General features: G+C 38.0%; 1 long non-coding RNA gene across 10 annotated transcripts in view; it reads right to left on the reverse strand.

Annotated features, from left to right (window-relative positions):
* LOC106559841 overlaps positions 1–24,711 on the reverse strand; it is a 119,706-nt gene that overhangs the window by 79,075 nt on the left and 15,920 nt on the right. For 6 of the 10 annotated variants that reach the window (XR_005371511.1, XR_005371516.1, XR_005371518.1 and 3 more), the window contains 3 exons: positions 24,032–24,300; positions 22,612–22,640; positions 4,977–5,118 (listed from right to left, as the gene is read on the reverse strand). The exons of 1 other annotated variant lie outside the window; for it this stretch is intronic. This is a non-coding gene — a long non-coding RNA (uncharacterized LOC106559841). The remainder of the gene's footprint in view (positions 1–4,976; positions 5,119–22,611; positions 22,641–24,031; positions 24,301–24,711) is intronic. 3 more of the 10 variants (XR_005371514.1, XR_005371512.1, XR_005371515.1) reach the window with 2 other exon arrangements.

The following is a 24,711-nucleotide window of genomic DNA, read 5'->3' on the forward strand; positions in this document are numbered from 1 at the left end:
TTTGCAGTAAGATATTCTCCTAAATTACTCCAGTTGCTCAAAAAATTGATTACAATTAGCTTTCTGGACCAAAAACTTCTACAATCAGAGGGAAGTTTTCACACGTGTGGCAGCCACTTAACTTGCAATAGATTGGCTTTTGGCCAGTTTCTAATCCTACAGTGACACCAGCTCCTTTTCCACACATTAGTTGCTATGTGTAATAGAAACAAACTATCTACCATTATTTCTATAGTGAAGGAAAATATTTTGTAGTTTTGTACTTTCACATGTGGTTTCCTTCTGAGTCATCTATTTTTCCTTCCCCTAAAGCCCTTTGGCCACTAAAGCTTGGCCATTTAGTCCATTTATCACAGGTAGACTAAGCAACCATCAGTGTTTGCCCAGGATCAAGGGATTTCCTAGGATACAGGACTTTCGTTCTAAAACCATTTCAGTCAAAGGCAAACCAGGATGGTTGGTCGCTCCAAGTCTACAGGACATGAGAGGATAAGGACAACAAGAACCGCACCAGTCTGCTGTGATGTGCAGAAGGAGGATAGAGGGCAGCCCCTATATAGGAGCAACAGAAATCCCATCAGTAGGAAGAGAAATGTCAGAGCGGACATGAGGATTAGGACTATGCCAGGGTCCCTCCAGGATCTAATAGCCTCAACCCTAAAGCCTTTGCTCTAAGTCCTGAATCAAAGAGACATTTAAGAATACAGAATCTTGTAGAGGAGCTCGTGTCCTACTTCGCATATGGTTTCTCAGGAGGAGACCACCTTCCGGGGTCCTGTGGGCCAGCTGGCCAGAACCAGCTGCATCACAACAGACATAGGAACTTGGCAAGTGTAGACAAGGCCTGGAAATCCCCCACCTGCCCACCTCCCCCACCCCTTGTGGAAGCAGCGAGGTAAGGACCTATACATCAGGGGCTAAAGATAGGACCTGGGGAGGACTCAGAGGCTTTATACTAATAAGAACCAAGGTGGGCTCGTAAGGACAGCTGGATAGGGCCGAGTATGTTGTATCTAACCACACAGAGAGTACAGACCTTAAGCAACAAGAGCCCCAGTCACTTCAATAGGGGATGAAATACAGACAGACACCAAAACTGAGAGGCCGGAGGTCAAGCAGGTATCAGCAGAATTCAGCAGGGAAGGACGCCACTTGCATGGAGTCCTCCCTCTACAGGCCATAAGGCTTCTCTGCATCTGATGCCGAATGGGAAAAGCAAATGAGGGGAGACTTTTTTGGAGAAGAGAAACAAAAGAGAAACTGACTTGAAACTGGCTGAAGACCATTAGGAATAGTTTTAAATTATTATTTTTTCTATAAGCAGCAAAACTAAGGGTTCTTGTGGCCTTTCCCACCATCCCCAACTGCAGACATACAAAGGACAGTTCCCTTGTGCACATCTGAGTTGTCATGTAAAAATGGAATCCTGCCATATTTCTATGGCATTCAATTCCCTCTAACTACCTATCTATTGTTCTCTTTATTGGTTCCAAATATATCCTTCACTTCAAATCAGTATATAAATTTCTATTTCACAACTGTGAATTATTGAGATTGGAAAAATGATGCCATGAAAACAGTAACACTGAAGACTTGCATATCAGATTCATCACGAAACTGGAAGTCATCCCCCTTTCATCTTTCATAGCTATATCATGATTCCCATTCTCTCTGCTAAACCTAAAAAGCTTTTCCTGAAGCCTCTTTCTTTACTTTCCTTTTAATCAGATGCTTTTGTTTTGCACATTTGAGATACAGAGCTTTAAAGACTAAGTGTAATTTTGGAAAGCTCAAGCACGTCAGTAAATTTTAGGGAAATAAGTTCTTCAATAGGTGAGCTGATGTTGCTCAAATCTTGTAACATTGGACCTTACCAATATGGCTTCCGCTCAGGCCAAAACATACAATTATCTTGGCAGGAGACTGGAATTTCTTTTTGACTAGGAACGGATTAAAGTTCCCTTTCTAGAAAGTACACTCACAATGGCACTCTGTTCAGAGTCAGGCCTGTGCAGGTGTGACTTGGCAGGATTTGGGAGGCATAATAATAGAAGATATTGTAATTGGAGTCATTTCATTCAGGTTGTACAGGATGAGTTTCTAATCTACTCAAGCAATAAAGATTGAATAAACTGCATAAAATATCATTCTCAAGAGGCACTGATCCTGTGAAAAATATCATACTTTTGAAGCTCTTAACTCATCCCACTGTTAATTTTCTTCATCCTGCTGTCTCATTTTAGTCATTCCTTGGGGCTTGCATTCCTTCCCAACTAGACCTAATTTTATGCTCTGACAGTTCCCCTAGAAATTTGCTTCCAATGTAGCCAAGGTTGTACACTTGCATTTCAAGTAGTGCTGCCTAAATACTTCCTTTGACAAAGCATCAGTGTTTACTGTAACACAGCTTTCTTCCTCTGCAGCATTTACCCCTGAGAAAGTGCATTGTCAGACAATCTCAGTGGAAGCACTATAAATTCTGTAGTGGGTGAAGCAGTGTCTGGAAAAATACAATGGCATTGGCCAGGAGCTACCAACTCTGACTCTGGTGGGTCTTGGTTAATAGTCTAAAAAAAAAAAAAAAAAGGCATCAGCAACTATTGCTCATAGGCCAAGCCCGGCCCACTGCCTGTTTTTCTAAATAAAGTTTTATTGGAACACAGTCACTTTCAATTGTTTTCATTTTCATATTGTCTATGACTGCTTTCACACTACAGTGGTAGTGCTGAGTAAGTGACTGTACACCCTGCAAAGTCTAAAATATTTACTGTCTGGCCTTCTCTAGGAAAAGTTTGCCAATCTCTGATCTAAAACCTGAATAGCAAACATACCACACTGCCATTACCCTTCCCTTCTGGCTTCACAAATCAACCAAAGCCTTTCTTCCCATTGAAACTGACCTCAGAAAACCTTCCCAATATAGGCAAACACCGATATTCACTCCAGGTTGCCACCTTCAGCTTGGGTAAATAATTTTTAGGGTCATGTAGGGCAACAAATAGGAAATCCCATTCCTTATAAACCATATACCCTGAAGATGAAACCCAGGTTGTTCTTTAGTTATTCTTTTTTCTAGACTTGAATAAAGTTAGTTATACTATCTTCCTATGTCTGGTCTTCCAAACTAGATCACTGGGCTGGTAGAAACCACAAGGGATCATTTATCTCTCCCTTTGTGTCTTTGAGACTCCCTAGAACTTGGTAATTGTACCATCAATAACTTAACTGAACCATTTCTAAGAATTGCTAAAAATTTTTTTAATCATTAGGAAAGGATAAAGTCACCTTCCATAGCAACCTCAGACTGTCTAATGAATCTATTTATTTTTCTTTTTTTTAACTTCAATTTCATCTTTCTCTGTCATTGTACAAAGGTCATCATTCTCTGTACTTTCCTTCTTAATCAATTGCCTTGCCACAAAACTCTTTTGTTTTTAAGAATCAGGCTTACCATAAAGCATTCACACTGGTGCTTCCTAGCCAAGGAAAAGGAATATAATTATATTTTTCATTAACTATCTCCCTCTCCCTAAGCATATGCCCAAAGAAGCTACAGGGGAGCAATAACTTATAGCCAGGTCTTAAAATGAAGATTCTTCAGCAGCTACTTTACTCTTCTCTAACTAAATGAGAAAGCACTTAACAAAAGCACTTAAAAGTACCATGGAATACCCATGATGTGGAAGGAATTATTTATCCTCCACTTAAGGACCACATAATGAGATATTATTAATAAATGAAAATTGATCTTCCTTGGAAACCATAAAGCTCAAATCTCTTTCCCACCAATGGTGAAGTCTCTTTCTCCAAGCAACCCACAAAGGAAAAGCAATTTCACTCCAGATAGCCCCAAGATGTAAATCAAAGGTTTTATGGCTTTGCTGCTCGTTTCCTCTAGTGATGCACTTCGCTGGTATCAAATTATAAGCATCTGAATCAGTAAGCATTGAAGGTTATTAAAGGTCCTCAGAGTGCCCAGCATATGTGAACAGTAAAATAATAACCAAGGAATAGATGTTGCCTTATTTAGCTTATTTCCACAAACATAATGTTAACAGTACTTATCAGGATAAGCTATTCTCATTTCTTGATATTCTTTATGTCTTTGGTCTTTAATCAGAATTTCTAAGCTTCAAGCTTAAGAATGCAAGGTATACTCCTAATATGTAGAAAATAGTACCAGGAAATGGCTAATGCTCTGAGGCTTTGAGATGCTTAAACTTAACACAGTATAGAAATTAGGATTAAGTTTTTAAAAGCTCCAAAATACCTATTTCTAGGCATCTCCTATACACATACATGATCACTGAATAGCCACTCTTCCATAGTTGAAATCTCAACTTGAAGTCATTTTTCTTTTAAGAGGGGAGCCAAAAAGACAGGGAATCCCCATACCCATGCAAAAATGCTCTTAGAATAGCTGTTCTATCAAGTGAGCCAAACACTAGACATCTTACACCTAAAGTCCTGCCATGATTACAAGACAGTAGTGTCCTAAGAAGGGCAAAGTGTCAAGAACCATTAATGTGGGAAATCAAACAGGAATGTGAACACATAGATAAATCTAAGAGTGAATTGGATGGATTGCTCAGCAGGAAGATTCGATGACTTGTTGAAGGTCACAGGTGAGGCTATAAAGAATGGACTGTATTAGAATATTTTAGGCATTTTTCTTCACTCTCCAGTATTTCCTATGGAATGTCAATTCCATCTCCAGCTTCTGGTAACTAATGACCACAGAAACCACCAGCTCTGAAGGTGACTTCTACACTACAGCAAATGACTGCTCTACATTTGACCAGAGAAAGCAGACTCTTCTTGGCCCTTCCAAACCTCCCTAGAACATCAGGGAATACAGCCTTGTTATTTTCATGCTTTCTAGAATGTCATAGTAAACTTCAAACTCTAAATCCTTTAAAAGTATACGTTCATGTTTAATGAAAATTTGTGAAAATCTGAAGTGCTTCATCTATTACCTGCTGTTGGTTTTTCATAGTCTTCTTTTTACAATTTAAATCATTTTTGCTCTATTATGAACAGAAGTCCTGATGGGTGACATTCCAAAGTCTGTGTCACCCAGATAAGCCAAGTAACAAATGCATTTTATGGAGAAACGACCTGAGGAAATAAGAGAGTGAAATTCAGGGTAGAAAAAGAAACTGAAGGAGGCATGGAACACTCTTCTCTTTCTTCTCCATCCTCAAATTTTCCCTCTCTGTTGGCTTATTCTCTTTGCCTACTCTTATTTCTCTCTTCTTAATAACATACAAAAACAGCCCCCAAATTTTCCCCTGCCATGAGGATTCTTTAGCAGCTACTTTACTCTTCTCTAACTAAATGAGAAAACACTTAACAAAAGCACTTAAAAGAACCACGGAATGCCCATGATGTGGAAGGAATTATTTATTCTCCACTTAAGGACCACATAATGAGATATTATTAATAAATGAAAATTGATCTTCCTTGGAAACCTTGGAAACCTTCCTTGGAAAACAGACATGTTTCTTGCAAAACTCTTTAGAGGAGTAGTCTATACTTTTAGCTATTTCACTATGTCCAATTTCTCTCCTGTTTCTCCACAACCCCCTTCCCTCAGGCTTTCAGCGCCTATTGCACCAAAGATACTGCCTTTATTAATCAAGGTCACCAGAACCTCCCCTCTCAGGTAAACTGAAGCCCCATTCTCAATCCTCTAGGTACTTGACTTCTTAGCAGCTTTTTAAATTTAATTTTATTTATTTATTCATGAAAGACACACAGAGAGAAAGGCAGAGACATAGGCAGAGGGAGAAGCAGGCTCCAGACAGGGAGCCGGGTGTGGGACTTCATCCTGAGACCTGCAGGACCATGCCCTGGGCCAGGGGCAGGCGCTCAACTGCTGAGCCACCCAGGCGTCCCCTCAGCAGCTTTTAAAACAATGGAGTTCTCTCTTCACCTTGATATACTTCACTTGGCTACCAGATCCCCACATTCTCCTGAATTCTGTCCTACCAGCTTGGTCCTTCAGTCTCCCATCCCTTCTGCTGGTTGCCCTTTGTCACTCTGAGATCCTAACCCCAGGCACTGAAACACCCCTTTTCTATCCCTACCCACTCCGTTGGCCATCTCAATCAGACTCCCAGCTTTGAATGCAATCAGTATATGTCAGGTCTTCCATATAATCTCCAGCCCACACGTCTTACTTCAACTCCACCTAAATTTCTAATAGCACAAGTTCTAAACAGCTAAAACCAAACTCTTGGTTTTCTCCTCCCATCCCCCCAAACCTGCTCTGTATGCAGTCATCACTATTTCTATCCATGATAACATTCCTGCACTGCTCAGAACCTCGATGTCATGCTTGACTTCTGTCTTTCTCTTAAATCCTAAATCCAATCTGTCAGGAAATCTGTCCGCTTCCATTCTTTCCACTGTTTTCCCCTGGCCGCAGCCAGGAACATCTCTGCTTGGCAACACAACAGCAACCCAACTGGGTTCTCTCCTTGCTCACTTGCTCCCCAGCAGTCTGTGCTCACCCATTTAGGGTACCCATAGGCATCTCTTTCACTTGGAGCAAAAATGTATGTTCTGTAGATGACTTACAAATCTCAAAGAGCCTGCCTTCCTTCAACACTTGACCCTCCTCCGTCCAGTCCCAGGCATTCACTCTCAGAATTCACTCCCTATCACTTTCCCTTTCCCCTATGCTCCCTCCACTCCAGTCAGTCTGGCCCCTTTCCTGTCACTCTGTGCACCAAGCATGCTTCTGCCCTGGGCCTTTGCACTGACTATTCCCTCTGTCTAAAACACTCTTTCCAAATATCAGCCTGACATACTCCTTTGTTTCCTTTCATTTCTGCTCAGATGTCCCCTTCCTGTGCCAGCCTATCCCGAAAATCCTATTCAAGCTTACAACCACCTCTTGTCAACAGTCTAATATCCCTTATCCTGCTCTATTCCTTTCCTCTATGGTATATAGCAATTTCTGACATTCCATTTAACTCACTAATTCATTATGTGTATTGTTTATTGCCAGCCTTCCACCATTGTAATTCAAGCCCCATGAAGACAAGGAAGGACTGGGGGAGAAGGGCCTTTCATCACCAGAATCTAGTTTTTATTTTTATTCTTTATATATTTTATTTAAATTCAATTGGCCAACATATAGCACAACACCCAGTACTCATCTCATCATGTGCCCTCTTTAATGCCCATCACTCATCCCCTACCCACCTCCCCTTCTGCAACCCTTTGTTTTCCCAGACTTAGTAGTCTTTCATGGTTTGTCTTTTCCCATTCAGTTTCCTCACTCATCAACCCAAAGAAAGTTATAGTAGCTTCCCTGCCAGTTTCTTTATATTCTTTTTAATTAATTTTTTAAGTTCAATTTGCCAACATATAGTATAACACCCAGTGCTCATCCTGTCAAGCACTCCCCTTACTCACTCACTGAGTGACCCCACACATCATCTTCTTTATCCATTCACCTGTCAAAGGACATCTTGGCTCCACAATTTGGGTGTTGTGGACATTGCTGCTATGAACATTGGGGTGCAGATGTCCTGTCGTTTCACTACATCTGTATCTTTGGGGTAAATACATAATTGTGCAATTGCTGGGTCATAGGGTAGCTCTATTTTTAACTTCTTGAGGAACTTCCACACTGTTTTCCAGAATGGCCTCACCAGCTTGCATTCCCACCAACAGCAAGAGGATTTCCCTTTCTCCACATCCTCGTCAAATTTGTTGTTTCTTGTCTTGTTAATTTTAGCCATTCTCACCTGTGTAAAGTGGCATCTCATTGGTTTTGGTAAAGTGATTTTGATTTGTATTTCCCTGGTGATGACGGATATGGAGCATTTTTTCATGTGCTTGTTGGCCATGTGTAGGTTTTCTTTGGAGAAATTTCTGTTCATGTCTTCTACCCATTTCATGACTGGATTGCTTGTTTCTTGGTGTTGAGTTTAATAAGTTCTTTATAGATCTTGGATACTAGCCCTTTATCTGATATGTCATTTTAAAACATCTTCTCCCATTCTGTAGGTTGTCTTTTAGTTTTGTTGACTGTTTCCTTTGCCGTGCAGAAGCTTTTTATCTTGACTAAGTCCCAGTAGTTCATTTTTGCTTTTGTTTCCCTTGCCTTCATAGATGTGTCTTGCAAGAAGTTGCTGTGGTCAACTTCAAAAAGGGTGTTGCCTGTGTTCTTCTCTAGGATTTTGATGGATTCTTGTCTCACATTTAGATCCTTCATCCGTTTTGAGTTAATCTTTGTGTATGGTGTAATAGAATGGTCCGGTTTCATTCTTCTGCATATGGATGTCCAATTTTCCCAGCACCATTTATTGAAGAGACTGTTCTTTTTCCAGTAGATAGTCTTTCCTCCTTTGTTGAATATTAGTTGACCATAGAGTTGAGGGCCCATTTCTGGGTTCTCTATTCTGTTCCATTGATCTACGTAACTCCTTAATTTCTCTTTCTTCAGTCTCATTGTTAATGTATAGAAATGCCACTGATTTCTGGGCATTGATTTTGTACCCTGCCATGTTCTAGCAATTTTGGGGTGGAGTCTTTTGGGTTTCTATGTACAGTAACATGGAAAACAAGGATTTTTGTTAGTTTTGTTCACTAATGTGCCACAAACATCCAGAGGGTACTTGGCATGTAATTGGCTCAAAAATCTGTCAAAAACTGAATAAATGGTGAACCAGAAAAAGAGCAGAATATAGAATTTGTGAATGTCGGAAATCACAGGATATAAAACATAAAGAAAAACTAAACTATGTACAATTTTGACTATGAATCATGCATTACAATGTTTTCTCCTTCTGCAACTTCTCCATGACTTCATTGCACTTTTCCCTTGAAAATAATTAAACATTAGCAGTATTCCTTTTGAGCTTGTAAGTGACAACATACACCTTTATTCTCTGGAACTAATACATCTGTCTGAGAGGCAGGGGATTTCCCCTATTCCAGGGTCCTCAAGCAAAGAGATGAGGTACTCCAGTGAACTTGAACTCCTTGGGTAAGCAAATATTATTTGCTCTATTTCTTTTCATAGCCGAGTCAGAATTTTTGCCCTTAACAATAAAACTTAAGTGGCTGTGATTGTGTCAGGCTTGTGTCAAAACTTTAAGTATTGGGGTATAGTGCTGTGAACAGATTATTCACATATAGAAAATTATAAATAGTAGTACAGAAAACTAGTTTCCAGGAATAATAATATAACTTGGGTGTGTTAAAGGCCAGATGCATGAATTAATAGAGTAAGCCAAATAATTATCTTAATGTAAGTCTATTGTTAAAAAGCAGATAGCTCAAGATGTACAATTGTAAACTTGATGATTTTTAAACAAAAGGATCAATTTCTTTTTTTCTCTACTGAACTGAAAAACATGACTCGTTCAATTGAGATAAAAGCAAAAATCAGGAACTGACCCACTTGTGACTTTCAAAATTACATTTTACTTACCAGCCTATCCTGCTAAGCAGTAGATAAAAAAGATAAAAATGGCTAATGAAGAAGAATGAAAGGAGGAGTGTAGTGTTCAAGACTAAAAAATAAACTTATTTATAAAAAGGAAGCTAAAATCTCACATTTCTCCTGGGTTCTAACTATTGATATAAACATGATACTAAATTTTTTCATGTTGTCTGTATTTACTTTTCTGTGAAATGTGAGATAGGGTTTTTGCCCATTTTTCTAACAGACCACCTTTTCTTACCAAATCATAGGTAACATCTATCAACTGTGGGTATTAACAAATTAGTTATTTTTGCAGCAAATACCTCCTTTCAATTTATCATTTATATTCAAATCTCCATTAGGAATCCTTTGATCAACAGGGATTCTTTGTTTTAACTCAGTTGATTTTATATGACTTAACCTTAATATTTAACACTTCTGTTTATTGATTCTTAAAAAATCCTTTCCTACTCTGAGAACACAGAGGTACTCTCCTTTAGTTTCTTCTAAACATTTTAAAGATTTGTCTTTTCCAATTGTGTCCTCGATCTAATGGGATTGATCTCTGTGTGTACATGGCGGTATGTACAAATCCATATCATAGTTTTCCCTTATGGGTAACTCTCTCAGCACCATTTATTGCATAGTTCATCTTTGCTAAATATTGTAGAGTACCAGCCCTGCCATAAATCATGTTTCCAGACCTTCAATCTATTCTCTCAATCTGCTGTATGTCTTGTGCCAGTACCACACTATTTTAATTAGTGCAGCTTTATATTAATCCTTACTCTCTGCTAGACCAGCATCCTGCCACCATGCTACCACCACAACTTGATTCATCGTCTTAAGGAGTATCGTTGCTCTTTCATACAAACATGAGGACCACCTTACTGAATGCCACAAAAATTCCTGCTGGGATTTTGATTAATTGCTCTGAATCTCTAGATCAATTTGGAGAGAACTGACATCTTCATGATGCTGGATCTTCCTATCCATGTACCTAAAATATCTTTCCATTTATTCAGGCCTTCTGTAAGTCTTCCCACAAATTGAATATCTTTTATAGGAATTGTTCCTAATACTATATATTCTTATCTCTGTTATGTTAAAATTTTGACTCTAATACTTTGCATAAAAGTACAACTTGCTTTTTAAAAATATTGATCTTAGGGCCATTTGGGTGGCTCAGTCAGTTAAGTATTAGACTCTTGGTTTCAGCTCAGGTCATGACCTCAGAGTGGTGAGATTGAGCCCCCAGTCAGGCTCAGGAAGTCTGTCTGGAGTCTGGATATTCTCTCTCCCCATTCCCCCCACCTAGCTCGTTCACTCGTTCACTCTCTCTAAATAGGTACAGAATTCTAAGTTGATAGTTTGTCCTCTAGATACTTTCATGTTATAATTCCACTGTCTCAATCTACTTGTTCCTTTGTAAATTATTTCTATTTCTTTCTAGCTACTTTTTAAAAAATCTTATCTTCGTCTTTGGTGCTATACTTCAGATTTACTATGATGCATCCAGATGTGAATTTCTTAACAATATTTGTTAAATTTATTTTTAAAAAATAAATAAACTATTGACCTTATACTTAGATGAACTTAATGTTTCTCAGTGTTTCATGCAGTTAGGCACAGACATGTTTGAGCTCTGGCAAATGAAATAGGGATGGAAGTAAAATAAGCCACTTTTAAGCTATCTTATATAAAATTCCTATATGATCTTCCATGCTTTCTTTTTGGTTAGAGTTTGATACTCAGAGTGATCTTGGAGATGATGAGTTGAGACCATCTGTTGACCTGAGTGCCTGAATGACCATACTGCACTGGGCCCCCACATGCCACATACACCTTCCTACAAATTAGGCACATAAATTAGTCTAACAGGTGTTAAACTATTTATTGAAACAAGAAATAAGTTTATATTGTTTTAAACCGTTGAAATGTTAAAATTCGTAACAATTATGTTGTTCAAATAGTTGGCTTTACATTTACAAAAGAGTGTAATAAAAAAATCTCTCACTATGCTGTGGGCTTTTTTTTTTTTTAAGATTGATTGATTGATTGATTATAGACAGAGAGAGAGAGAGAGAGGCAGAGACACAGAAGGAGGGAGAAGCAGGCTCCATGCCAGGAGCCCAACATGGGACTCGATCCTGGAACTCCAGGATCGTGCCCTGGGCCAAAGGCAGGCACTAAACTGCTGAGCCACCTAGGGATCCCTGCTGTGGGCTTTTCAGTCTCTGTTTATAGTGTATAAATTTGTTTTATATATTTCAAAGATATGTTATTAGAAGAATTCAAGCTAGCAATGTTGCATCCTCCTGATGATTTGAAACTTTCTTCAATGGTGATTCTCTAAAATGTGGCTGTACCAGTTTGCATTCCCACCAATACAAGAGGGTTCCCCTTTCTCCACATCTTCACCAGCATCTGTTGTTTCCTACATTGTTGGTTTTAGCTGTTCTGACTGGTGTGAGGTGGTATCTCCTGGTAGCTTTGATTTGCATTTCCCTGATGATAAGCGATATTGAGTATCTTTTCATGTCTGTTGGCCATCTGGATGTCTTCTTTGGAAAAATGTCTATTCATGTCTTCTTCTCATTTTTAATTGGATTATTTATTTTTGGAGGTGCTGAGTTTGGTTAAGCTCTTTATATATTTTGGATACTAATTCTTTGCCAGCTAGGTCATTTGGAAATATCTTCTCCCATTCCGTAGGTTATCTTTTAGTTTTGTTGATTGTTTCCTTCATGATGCAAAAGGCTTTTATTTTGATGGAGTCTCAATAATTTGTTTTGCTTTTGTTTCCCTTGCTTCAGGAAACACATCTAGTAAGAAGTTGCCACACCCAATGTCAAAAAGGTTACTGCCTGTGTTATCCTCTAGGATTTTTATGGTTTTAAAAGGTCTCATGTTTAGGACTTTGACCTGTTTTTAGTTTATTTTTGTGTGTGGTGTATGAAAATGGTCCATTTTTCCCACCACCATTTGTTAAAGAGACTGCCTTTTTCCCATTGGATATTCTTTCCTGCTTTGTCAAAGAGTAATTGACAATGTAGCTGTTGGTTCATTTCTGGGTTTTCTATTCTGTTCCATTGATCTATGTGTCTGTTTTTGTGCCGGTACCATACTATCTTGATCACTACAGCTTTGTAATATAACATGAAGTCCAGAACTGTGAAGTCTTCAGCTTTGCTTTTCTTTCTCAAGATTGCTTTGGCTATTTGGGGTCTTTTGGTTCCATACAAATTTTAGGATTGCTTGTTCCATACAAATTTTAGGATTGCTTGTTCTAGCTCTGTAAAAAAATGCTATTCATATTTTGATAGGCGTTGCATTAAATATATAGATTGCTTTGTGTAATATAGACATTTAAAAATATTTATTCTTGCAATCCATGAGAATGGAATGTCTTTTTACTGAATTTGTGTGTCAGTTCTAGCAATTTTTTGGTGGAGTCTTTCAGATATTCTACATGGAGTATCTTGTTATCTGCAAAAAAGCTTTACTTCTTGAGTTGTATGCCTTTTATTTGTGTTATAGGAAATTAACTCTTCCTACAATTCCAAGATTTTCATTTGGCCCCCAAGTGGCACCTTGGGATAGAGATCCTACATCCTGCCATGTGGAATTGCATCCAAGTCTGAAAGCGCAAAAATAGCTAGAGATACAAGGTATACAGTCAGTTAGCCTATTGACCCAACAGCAGACAAGGAAGCTAAATCATTAGCTATCCCCAAGCAGTAGAACTGCACAAGCCAGAGACAAACCCATTGGACACAGTAGTTGTTGAAGCAGAGCAAGTGACAGAGGGTCTGGGAAGCAGGTGGGCCATAGGAATATGAGCCACGGGAATATGAAGAGATAAATAAGACTTGTGATACACACCTCATCCCTTACATCCTGAGCCTTCTTCCAGAATCATCTTTCTTCGTTCTGAAATGTATTCTTCAAAAGTTCTTCTAATAAAAGACTATTGTTAGTCTTAATTTCTCCCATTTGTTTGAAAAATCTTTTGATAGGTACAGAATTTTAAGTTGACAGTTTGTTCTCTCAATACTTTTATGTTATAATTCTACTGTCTCAATCTACTGGTTGTTCCTTTCTAATTCACTTCAATTTCTTTCTAGCTATTTTTTAAAAAAATCTTATCCTTGTCTTTGGTGCTATACTTCAGATTTACTATGGTGCATCCAGATGTGAATTTCTTTGTATTTATCCTTCTTAAATTTTTAGGGCTCCCTGATTACACAGATCTAAGTTCTTCTTCAATTCCAGAAAATACCTGACCACTCTATATTACCAGCCCCCTACCCTCTCTTTTCTCTTCTATAACTAATTATATTTCATGTTGGACTTCCCATTCTATACCCCATTTCTCTTAATATGTCATTATACATTTGTCTCTTAGAACTGAATTCAAATCATTTCTTCTGTTCTCTCTTTCCAGTTTAATTCTTTAACTATGTCTAACCTTCTACATTGTCTAGCCAATGAGTTTCTAATTTCAGTTATTACATTTTCCATATTTCTTAAGTTTTACCTTTTTCTAATCTACTCAGGAAAGTTGGATGGTATTGTCTCTCATAGTACAGGCCCACACAATCTATTTCTATAAACATTTAAACACATTATTTTAAAATTGAAGATCCATAGTCATTGCAGACCTGTTTCAGTGGTTTTCTGCTTTTGCTGACAAGAGGTCTTATTTCCTATTTTATTCGGTAATTTCCTTATCATCAGCTTGTGGAATCATGGAATCATCTCTGCAGAAATTCTTTGAGGTCTCAGCTGATGTCATATTGTTTTAACTAGAATTTGTATTTACTTCTAAGCAGTACATTAAAATAATAACACAGAACCAATTCTAAAATCGATTTCCAGCCTACAGTTTTGGAGACCATACATATAGTATGAATTTTAGCCCTGAACTCTCATGAGATTTTTCTCTTTTTCTCACTTGCTTAGATCCAAAGCTAAGACAGGCATATATACCCACTATCTCCCTCTGTGGGGTGAGTTTTGTTTTTCTGCTTTATCAACTAATGCTGTCAATTCTAGAAACTCAGCTCTATTGTATGTGTGTTGCAGCACAAATGGGTAGAGGATCTCCAATCATAAATACATTAGTCCTAAACTTTACCTTTTGTTTTTCACAAATATGACCATTAAAAAAGCATTCCAGACCATCAAGAATAAACAGATAATCTAGAGCAAATAGAGGCTTCAGTGTTGGCTTAGCCCTTTGAATCTGTCATTCTCTGTAATTTCCTGCCTCAGATTCATTCCTATACTTCCCAGATAGCACAGACATTCGATGACTTTTTTTTATTTTACCTAACATAAATTTATATCAGTAAAGGGCACTATAAACATCAAATTTGCCACCAAGAAAAGTATTTTAGCAGATATACCAGCCAAGATTCAAATTCCCAGAAAACACTCTACAATTAATCTAGTTTGTGTTGGCATACCCACCCCTCAGTGGAATATGAGGTCCCTTAGTTAACAAATCTACCCTTTCTAATCACAGTATTAAACAGAAATGTGTTCTCTGTGATCAAAATGAAAGCTAACTCCAAATGAGCTCCCAACACCTAGCTGTCTCCCTAAACATATGTGCTATACCTGTTCCAGACAGAGAAATCATTAGTTCATCAACACTGTCATTTTAATACAGTTTTGTGGGTCACCATTCACATGGCATGACTGTTATACTTTGCCAGTTCAGTTAGTGCTAAGCATTCAAATATTCAAAACATTTCAGAGTATACTCCATGAACTAGAAATTCTTAAATATCTAACTAAGACAAGTCTTTGCCCTCAAAAACACTGGCCATCTAGCTAAGTAAACAAGTATAATTTTTTCCATTGATAACATAAAGCAGAATTTTAAAAATCCTTAAGCAACATATCTTAAGATTAGAGAGAATTTCATAATTTATAACTAGTTTTTTATAATTTACACCCTAGTTCTTCTGTAGTCTGTCTCCAAGGGGCTACCATATTTTAAGAATTTGAGTATATATAGCAAATAGCCTGGGAATTTCAAGTTATGAGTCAAACACAAGGAGAGAGATTACATCAACAGTATGTAAGCAAATAATTAATGTATAATTATGTTAAGCAATTATTAATATAATCATCTAGAATAAATTACAAAAGAAAATTCAACTCTCAGTTACAGCTAGCTGTTTTATATAAAATTATAGCTCTGTAATTATCTGCTCCTTCATATACTTTCCCCAAGGCCTCCTAACAAAATGGTGTCAATTCCAGAAAATCAAATGTACTCCGATATTCCGAATTTTTTTCAACCTAAGTGAGGTATCAACAGCCTACTTGTATGGGTCAGGATAGGTTATTATGCTATTGTTACAAATAACCCCAAAATCATGTGACTGAAAATGATAGAGATTTGTTTCTACACACCCTCACCATCCTCACTAAGGGATGCAGACTGATGGAATATCATCTGGAATATCATCAGTCAGTGGAACATGGATAAAGACAGTTGAAAAATCCTATGTTGGTTCTAACAGGCAGAAGCCTAGAAAAGATTCTCATCACTTCTACTCTTTTCCATTGGCTGAGTCAGATCATGTATCTGTGTCTAAATTAAGTGACTGGAATGTGCTTGGAGGATAGGAAAGATTATTGTTGAACATTCTTAATGACTAGGGTACAATAGTCATTTTCCAGTTAAAATTACCTTCCACATAGAGTAACATACACCATCTCTAAAACTGTTTCTTTTTCACTTTCAAATACCTATATCCAGCATGCCTCAGTCGGTTAAGCATCTGCTTTCTGCTCAGGTCAATCAGGGTTCTGGGATAAAGCCCCACATTGACTGCTCAGTGAGGAGTCTCCTTCCCCCTCTCCGTCTGCCTGCTCCTGCTTTCTTTCTTGTTCTTTCTCTCTCTCAAATAAATGTATCTTTTTTAATTTCTAAAAAACCAAATTCCTATGTCCTTCAGAATCTGAAGAATCTTGAGATGCTCCTCTCTAACACAGGATTTACTTTCTAAATTGCTAATCTCTAGTATACTTCTGTGCCTATTTTGACACCATAATTTATATAAACAGTATAATGTCCCATGCATAACTATGGACCTACTGTTCAAATAAAATAAAATTCAAACAGAGTTGCCATTTGATCACAAAGCTCCTATTATATTTAAGGAAAGCATTCATTGACAGTTTGACAGATTATCATATTTTACTCCCTAATAGTATCAGCTAAAACTTTAGAGGACTTGCAGAGCAAGGGCACAGCCCTGTTGGAAACCAGAATTCAAACTGAGCCAAAATGGACTTCCTAATATCACAGGGTGAGTCGGCACACAGTCTCCCCATCACTAAGCATCAAGATGATTTTTAAATTTTCTCTTCTGAAAAGAAGGTCAAAACATTATCCTCAGGATGAAAATTATATTCCACCTTGGAAAAGTTAGTTTTTAAAATGATATATCTTGGAGATGATAATACCATAACTAAACTTAAATGATGGGATCTGGTATCATACAAAAAAAAGTGATCATCCCTAGGTAATTTTATTGAAGTATTAGAGAATGATCAAGAATATCATACGGAGGGATCCCTGGGTGGCGCAGCGGTTTGGCGCCTGCCTTTGGCCCAGGGCACGATCCTGGAGACCTGGGATCGAATCCCACATCGGGCTCCCGGTGCATGGAGCCTGCTTCTCCCTCTGCCTGTGTCTCTGCCTCTCTCTCTCTCTCTCTCTCTCTGTGACTATCATAAATAAATAAAAAATTTTTTAAAAAAAAGAATATCATATGGAATGTTCAGGAGTTCAAACTCTATTCTGGAGTCTACCTTCCTAGTGATGCACTCTTCTATTTTCATTTCTTATTAATTCCTTTTATTTTACTATTTATAATAATTTGTGGGGGCTCCATTCAGTTGTATACTAGCATAGCACAATTGTGCTATGGAAAACCCAAAATATAAATGAAGGTCCAATGGATAACAGAAAAGTACTGCATCCTGGCCAAAAATCAGTATTACTGGAGCACAACTTACAAATACAGATAAAATACTTATTACTTTGCTTCTAACAGTTCTTTTTTTTTCTTTTTCTTTTTTTTTTTTTTTAATTTGGGGAGAGACAGTTTGCACTCTCTTGGAAACTTAAATGAGACCCACTGAAACATTTAGGATTTTCAGCACTTCCAACAAAACAACAATGCATACTCTAAATCTGACAGTGGCATCAGGGGATTAGAGAAGCCTGCCAGGAAAGTGGAGGATTGGGGTGGAGAAGAATATTCCGGACAGAGCAAATAGCACATGCAAAGTAGCAGAGATTAAAGGATGAGTGAACATTACATGTGCAAGGCTCTTGAAGAAGTTCAGAAAGGGAGGGAAGAATTCTAGAGAGGGAGGAAAGATGGCATGTATGGAGACCACAACTCACACAGCTTTTTAAGCTGTGTTCAAGAATTTAAGCTTAATACAAAGGACAAAGAAAACCACTGAAGGATATTAAGCAGACATGGCATGATTAAGTTCACTGTCACAATGGTGTTTAATATAAAAACAACATAAATATAATATGATCATACCCTACCATATCCAATGCAGTTTTGGGAAACTATATTTGAAATTCCATTTTAAACCCCACCTCAGATGAAGAGGCATTTTTCCCCATTTACTGTGAGCTCCTATGCAGCTAACGCTACAATTACACGATTCACCTTGTTATTTTCAATGCTCCTTTTTGGAGTATTTGCATTTAGCTAGTTTCAGCAGTTAGTTTGTAGCAGTGATAATTTCATTTATTGTTCCCTCCATGCTGTCAATTTGTTTAGTGAATATGAATATTGTTTCCAGTGTTTTTATTTCCTTGGCATTTACTGTTTTGCTGGGATTTTTACATTAAGATTGATTACTAAAGGGGCACCTAGGCATCTCAGTCGGTTAAGTGTCTGCCCTCTGCTCAAGGTCCTGGTATCCAGACCCTCCTGGGAATCCCTGCTAGCAGAGAGTCTGCTTGTCCCTCCCCTTTTGCCCCTCCCCAACTCCTGCTAGTGCTTTCTCTCAAATAAATAAATGAAATCTTTAAAAAAAAAAAAAAAGATTGATTACTAAACACTGAATATCATATATGCAGATTCTAGTAGTGAGCATACTCTTAAATGTAAAAATCATTCTAGTTATAAAAGTTAACAAGGGCAGGTACAGAGCACACTATAGAGAAATTAATGCAATGAAAATTTCTTTCTAATGTAAGTTAACATAATCAATGCTTTCCTAATGTTAACTATTAGAACAATCATTAATTACTGGAACATTGGGTTTGTTTAATAGGATTTGTCATTTAGGTATAAAATGGTTGTCCATTTTCGGTTTCAGTGACAGATAGAAAGGTCTCATTTTAAAATAATGATAAGCGGGGCATCTGGGTGGCTCAGTGGTTGAGCATCTGCCTTTGGCTCAGATTGTGGTCCTGGGATCCTGAGATTGAGTCCTGCATCAAGCTCCCGGGAGACTGCTTCTCCCTCAGCCCATGTCTCTGCCTCTCTCTCGAATAAATACGTAAATAAATAAATATAATCATGTATGTTTATTTTTGAGATTACACAGACCGCTTTGGAGAAATTTCATCAAGGAAAAAGATATGTGGTAAGAGTGGATGTCCCTTTACCTCGCTTTGTCAACAGCAGTACTTCTGACAATTTGAACCAGATAATTCTTTGTTTTGGGGGGCTGTCCTGTGCATTGTAAAATGATTACTAGCATCCCAGGTCTCTACCTACCAAATGCCAGTAGCACAGTAGTATCTCCTGTTGTGACTATCATAACTATCTTAACACTGCCAGATGTCCCCTGGTTTTTGAAAACACTGCCTTGAACCAGTTAGGTGAGTAAGGCAGTAGCTGCAGTAGGTGGCTTGGACTGAGGAGTGACAGCAGGAATGGAGAAGACTAGAGCAGACTGAGAAGAAATATTTGGAGGGAAAAGCACCTGAATTGGTGATGGATAGGACATGGGAGCTACTAGAGGGAAAGGAAATAAGGTTGACCACAGGGTTTGTACCATGAGCAACTGCATGGCGCCATCTATTGAGTTCATTAGTAAGATGAGGACTAGGATTGGGGGTATGGAAGAAATTGTGATTTTTTTCATGGTGATTTTGAATTTGAGGTGCCTAAGACACATCCAAATAAAGAAGTTTGTTAAGAACAAAAAGTTGAAGATTATAATTTGGGGTTTTTTTCTTATTTTTATATTCTATTCATTCTTGGCATTTTGAGGGAAAGAGAAACAATGAAGTATAAAGAAGAAAGGGGAATAAAGTTTATTAAATATTTAGATTTTACTCAATTTTTACTTTTTTATTTTTTATTGAGCTATAATTGACATATGACATTATTATATTAGTATCATATAGTAACAGAATGAGTCAATATGGCGAAATATTCACCACAGTAATTTTACTTAACATCCAGGACTATAATGTTAATGTCAAATTTTACTGGTGCAAGTCCTAGAATATTTGCTCTTACTCAGGATCCTGTGCTCTAGTTCTTCTCTATCAACTTGTGACTGTGGACATCACTGAGAATTTTATTTTCAGCCCTTTTCTCTACATACTATCATCCAGCCTTAGACTTCAGATATAGTTTATGGTGTGTAACCTTATAATCCCTGCAATTTTTCATGAATTCCCTCAGGTAATCAACTTTATAGGTGGCACACGCACATACACCTTTCTCAACACACCAGGAAACACATGAAAAAAGTATTTTTCTTCAAAGTTATAAAAAGTTTAGTTAACATAAAGTATTAAGAATATCACATCTTACTCATCTTAAATGAGTTGACTCCATTTAGACACCTGATCTGCAAAACCCAATAACTGAATTTATAACAATTCTTTATTCCCTTTCCACAACAAAAGGCCCATGGGGGCACGCATTTCCAGGTTCAACTTACGAGCATTTTCTTGCACACTGCTGCATGCCTTTAATCCCATAACTGGCCAGAAACTCTTTTTCATCACTAGTTCAGTCAAACTAGAATCTCTGTTGGCACTGGCTTCATCTGCCTACTTGCTATGTTTTCCTGATTCACAGTCTTTCAGAAAGCCACTGAACAGGCAGCACTGTGATCTCTCTAGCCTGATTCCTGTTGTAGGAACACAAGCTACTACACAGTGGGAAACAATCTTTGTCTTTTTTTCTTTTTTTTCTGCCATTATTTTTGTTTCTAGAAATGTCATATGGGTAGTTTTCATCCCCAATGACCAATCCCCTAATTCTTTTTAGAAAACATTCTTCAAGGATTCTGATCACATGGGAGATTACTCTGAAATCCATCTCTCTAGACTTGACTGCTCTCCTGCATTCCAGTTCTAGTTTGTCAAGTCCCTGTCACATACCTGAGACTCCGAATACCAGACTTCCCCCATCTACCATTGGTTCCCATCCTCTCAACAAATGGCGCCACTTTTACTCACTTGCTTTGGCCTCACCCCACTGCCACCACACACACTCCATTAGCAAGTTTCACTGGCTCTGCCTTTGAATCACATCTAGATGTTGACCACTTTATACCACCCCATCCCCACCTCCCTAGCCTATGCCACCACTCATCAATTACAAGCACTTCCTCGCTGGTCTCACCACTTCCATTGTGTCTGTCCTCCCCAATCAAAGTAATCTTTTTAAAATGTAAGTCACAGAATATCTTTTCTTTGCTGACCACTCTTCCTGTGTTCTCAGGGTGAAAACAAACTCACTACGTCACCAGATCAACACAACTGCATCTCTGTTGCCTCTGTGTAAGTCATCATCTACCTCTCTGTCCCACAGTGCTACAGACCTTCTCATCCTTGGGCATGCATTGCTGGTTCTCACCTTGCAGCCTTTCCATTTGCTATTCCTTCTGCCCAGAATTCCAACTCTAGGGCCTTATATGACAGACTTCTTCTAGCTCAGGTGTCTGTTTCAAAGTCCTCTCATCATAGAGACCTTTCCAGACCACTGAACAGTTTCCCCCCATCCAGTTACTCTCTTTCCATTACCTTATTTTATTGGCTATTTGGTGCTTATTAGAATCTACATATTTTTGTACCTGGTTTGTGTCACTATTCCGCTATGAGAAAGCATGTTCCATGAGAGCTAGGACCTTATCTGTCTTTTCTTTCTTTTTTTTTTTTTTTAAGCTTTGTATTCCAAGCACCTAGAGTAGGTCATTGTTATTAAATAAATTAATACTCTACAGGAAGTTCAGACTCAACGGTGTCAAATTCTTCTTGTTTGCTTCTTTCACCAAAATTGTTCATCCACCTAAATTCTGAGTCGAATGGCATAACCATCTACCTTGTGGCTAAAAATATGAGAGTCATCTTCAACTACTCACTTCTCTAAATTCATATTTGATTATTTCTCAAGGCTTTTCCATTTTATCACTAAATGTCTCTTGAGTTCATAACTTCCCTTCTCAAGGTCCTACACATTTCAGGTGGCCTCCTAATGGGTTATTCTCTACCGGCTATTACTGATTCTTTAGACTACCCACAAAGTTATCTTTCATATAATTCTTATAATGTTTCTTCTTTAAAAATGATCCAGGGATGCCTGGGTGGTTCAGTTGGTTAAGCATCTAACTCTTGATTTTGGCTCGGCCATGATCTCAGGGTGTTGAGATGGAGCCCCGCATCAGGCTCCACACTCAACAGGGAGTCTGCTTGAGATTCTCTCTCCCTCTCCCTCTGGCCCTCCTCCTTCCCTCTCTCTCTAAAATAAATAAATATATCATAAATAAATCATACATAATGGGACATCTGGGTGGCTCAGTGGTTGAGCATCTGCCTTTAGCTCAGGACCTGATCCCAGAGTTCTGGGATCAAGTTCCACATTGGGCTCCTGCATGGGGCCTGCTTCTCCTCCCTCTGCCTGTGTCTCTGCCTCTCTCTGTGTCTCTCATGAATAAATAAATAAAATCTTTTTTAAAAATCATAAATAAAAACAGTCTATTAGCCACAGGAAAAAAATTTTAACTCCTTAATATGGCTTTTAAAATTAAAAATATTCCCAGTCCGGCCCTCTAGTTTCTTTTTTTTTTTTTTTCCTCTCTACTTTCTTTTTAATCTGTTTTTCTACTTAGTTTTTAAGCTTCATTTCCATGTGCTGACATACCTTGAATTTGCAGGTTCAGTTCCAGGCCACTGCAATAAAGCAAATATTGCAATAAATCAAGTCAAGTGAATTTTTTTTATTTTCCAGTAGATATAAGTTATGTTTACACTATACTATAGTCTACTGAATGTGCAATAGCATTATGTATAAAAACTTACATACTTTAATTAAAATATACTTGATTGCTAAAAAAAAAAAAAATGTTAATCATCATCTGAGTTTTCAGAGAGTTGCGATCTTTTTGCTAGTAAAAAGTCCTGCCTCAATGTTTGATGGCTGCTGAATGGTGGTTGCTAAGGGTAGGGTGTCTGCAGCAATTACTTAAGGGAACAGTGAAGCCCCATCCATTGACTCTTCCTTTCATGAATGATTTCTCTATAGTATGTGATGTTATTTGATAGCATTTTACTCAAGGTAGAACTTCCAAAAGTAGAGGCACACCTCTCAAATCTTGCTGTTGCTTTGTCAACTAAGCTTATGTAATATTCTAAGTCCTTTATTGTCATTTCAATAATCTTCACAGCATCTTCACCAGGAGTAAGTTTCAACTCAAGAAACCACTTTCTTTGCTCATCCATAACAAGCAGCCCTTCATCTATTGAAATTTTATCATGAGGTTGCAGCAAGTCAATCATGACTTCAGGTTCTACTTCTAATTCTAGTCCTCTTCTATTTCCACCACATCTGCAGTCGCTTCCTCCAGTGAAGTCTGGAACCAAAGTCATCCATGAGGGTTGGAACCAACTTCTTCCAAAGTCCTGTCAACATTGCTATTTTGACCTTTTCCCATGAATTATGAACATTCTTAATGGCATCTAGAATGGTGAATTCTTTCCAGAAGTTTTCAATTTACTTTTCCCAGATCCATCAGAGTAATCACAGTCTGTGGCAGCTTTGCCTAATGAAATGTATTTCTTAAATAATAAGACTTGAAAGTCAAATGACTCTGTGATCCATGGGCTGCAGAATGGATGCCTGTAAGCAGGCATGCAAAAAGTAGCAATCTCACTGGATATCTCAATCACTTGGGTGACAAGGGGCATTGTCAGTGAGAAGTAATATTTTGAAAGGAATCTTTTTTTTTTTCCAAGTGGTAGGTCTCAAAAGTAGGCCTAAAATATCCAGCAAACCATGTTGTAAACAGATATGTTGTCATCCAAGCCTTATTGTTCCATTGATAGAAAATAGGAAGAGTAGATTTACATAATTCTTAAGGGTTCTAAGATTTTTGGAATGTTAAGCATTGGCTTATTTCTTAAAATCACCAGCTGCATTAGCCTCTAACAAGAGAATCAGTCTTTTGAAGCTTTGAAGCCAAGCATTGACTTCTCTTCTTTAGCTATAGAAGTCCTAAATGGCATCTTCTTCCAAGATAAGGCTGTTTCATCTACACTGAATATCTATTGTTTAATGTAGCTACCTGCATTAATGATCTCAGTTAGGTCTTCTAGGTAACTGCAACAGCTTCTACATTGGTATTTGCTGCTTCGCCCTGCATTTTTATGGTTATGAAGATGACTGCTTTCCTTAAATCTCATGAACCAATCTCTGCCAACTTCAAGCTTTTCTTCTGAAGTCTCCTCTCTCAGTCATCACAGAATTGAAGCAAACTAGGGCCTTTCTCTGGATTAGGGTTTGGCTCAAGGAAATGTGGCTGGTTTGATCTTCTACCCAGACTATTCAAACTTTCTGTAACAACAATAAGGCATTTTTACTTTCTTACCATTCATGTATTCACTAGAGTAACATTTTTAATTTCTGTAAGAACTTTTCCTTTACCATCACAGCTTGGCTACCTGGGGCAAGACACGTAGGTTCCAGTCTATCTAGCTTTTTCACCTGCCTTCCTCACTAAGCTCAATAATTTCTAACTTTTGATTTAAAGTGAGAAATGAGCATCTGGATGGCTCAGTCAGCAGAGCACGCAACTCTTGATCTCAGGGTTGTGAGTTCAAGCCCCATATTGGGTATAGAGATTACTAATAAACTTTAAAAAATAATTTAAAAAAAAATAAGGGGTACATGGGTGGCTCAGTCCATTGAGTGTCCAACTCTTGGTTTGTAGATGTGGTCTCACAGTAGTGTAGTCGGGCTTCACCT

The sequence above is a fragment of the Canis lupus genome, chromosome 16 (assembly GCF_011100685.1).
Source record: "Canis lupus familiaris isolate Mischka breed German Shepherd chromosome 16, alternate assembly UU_Cfam_GSD_1.0, whole genome shotgun sequence".
Classification (NCBI taxonomy): Eukaryota; Metazoa; Chordata; class Mammalia; order Carnivora; family Canidae; genus Canis; species Canis lupus.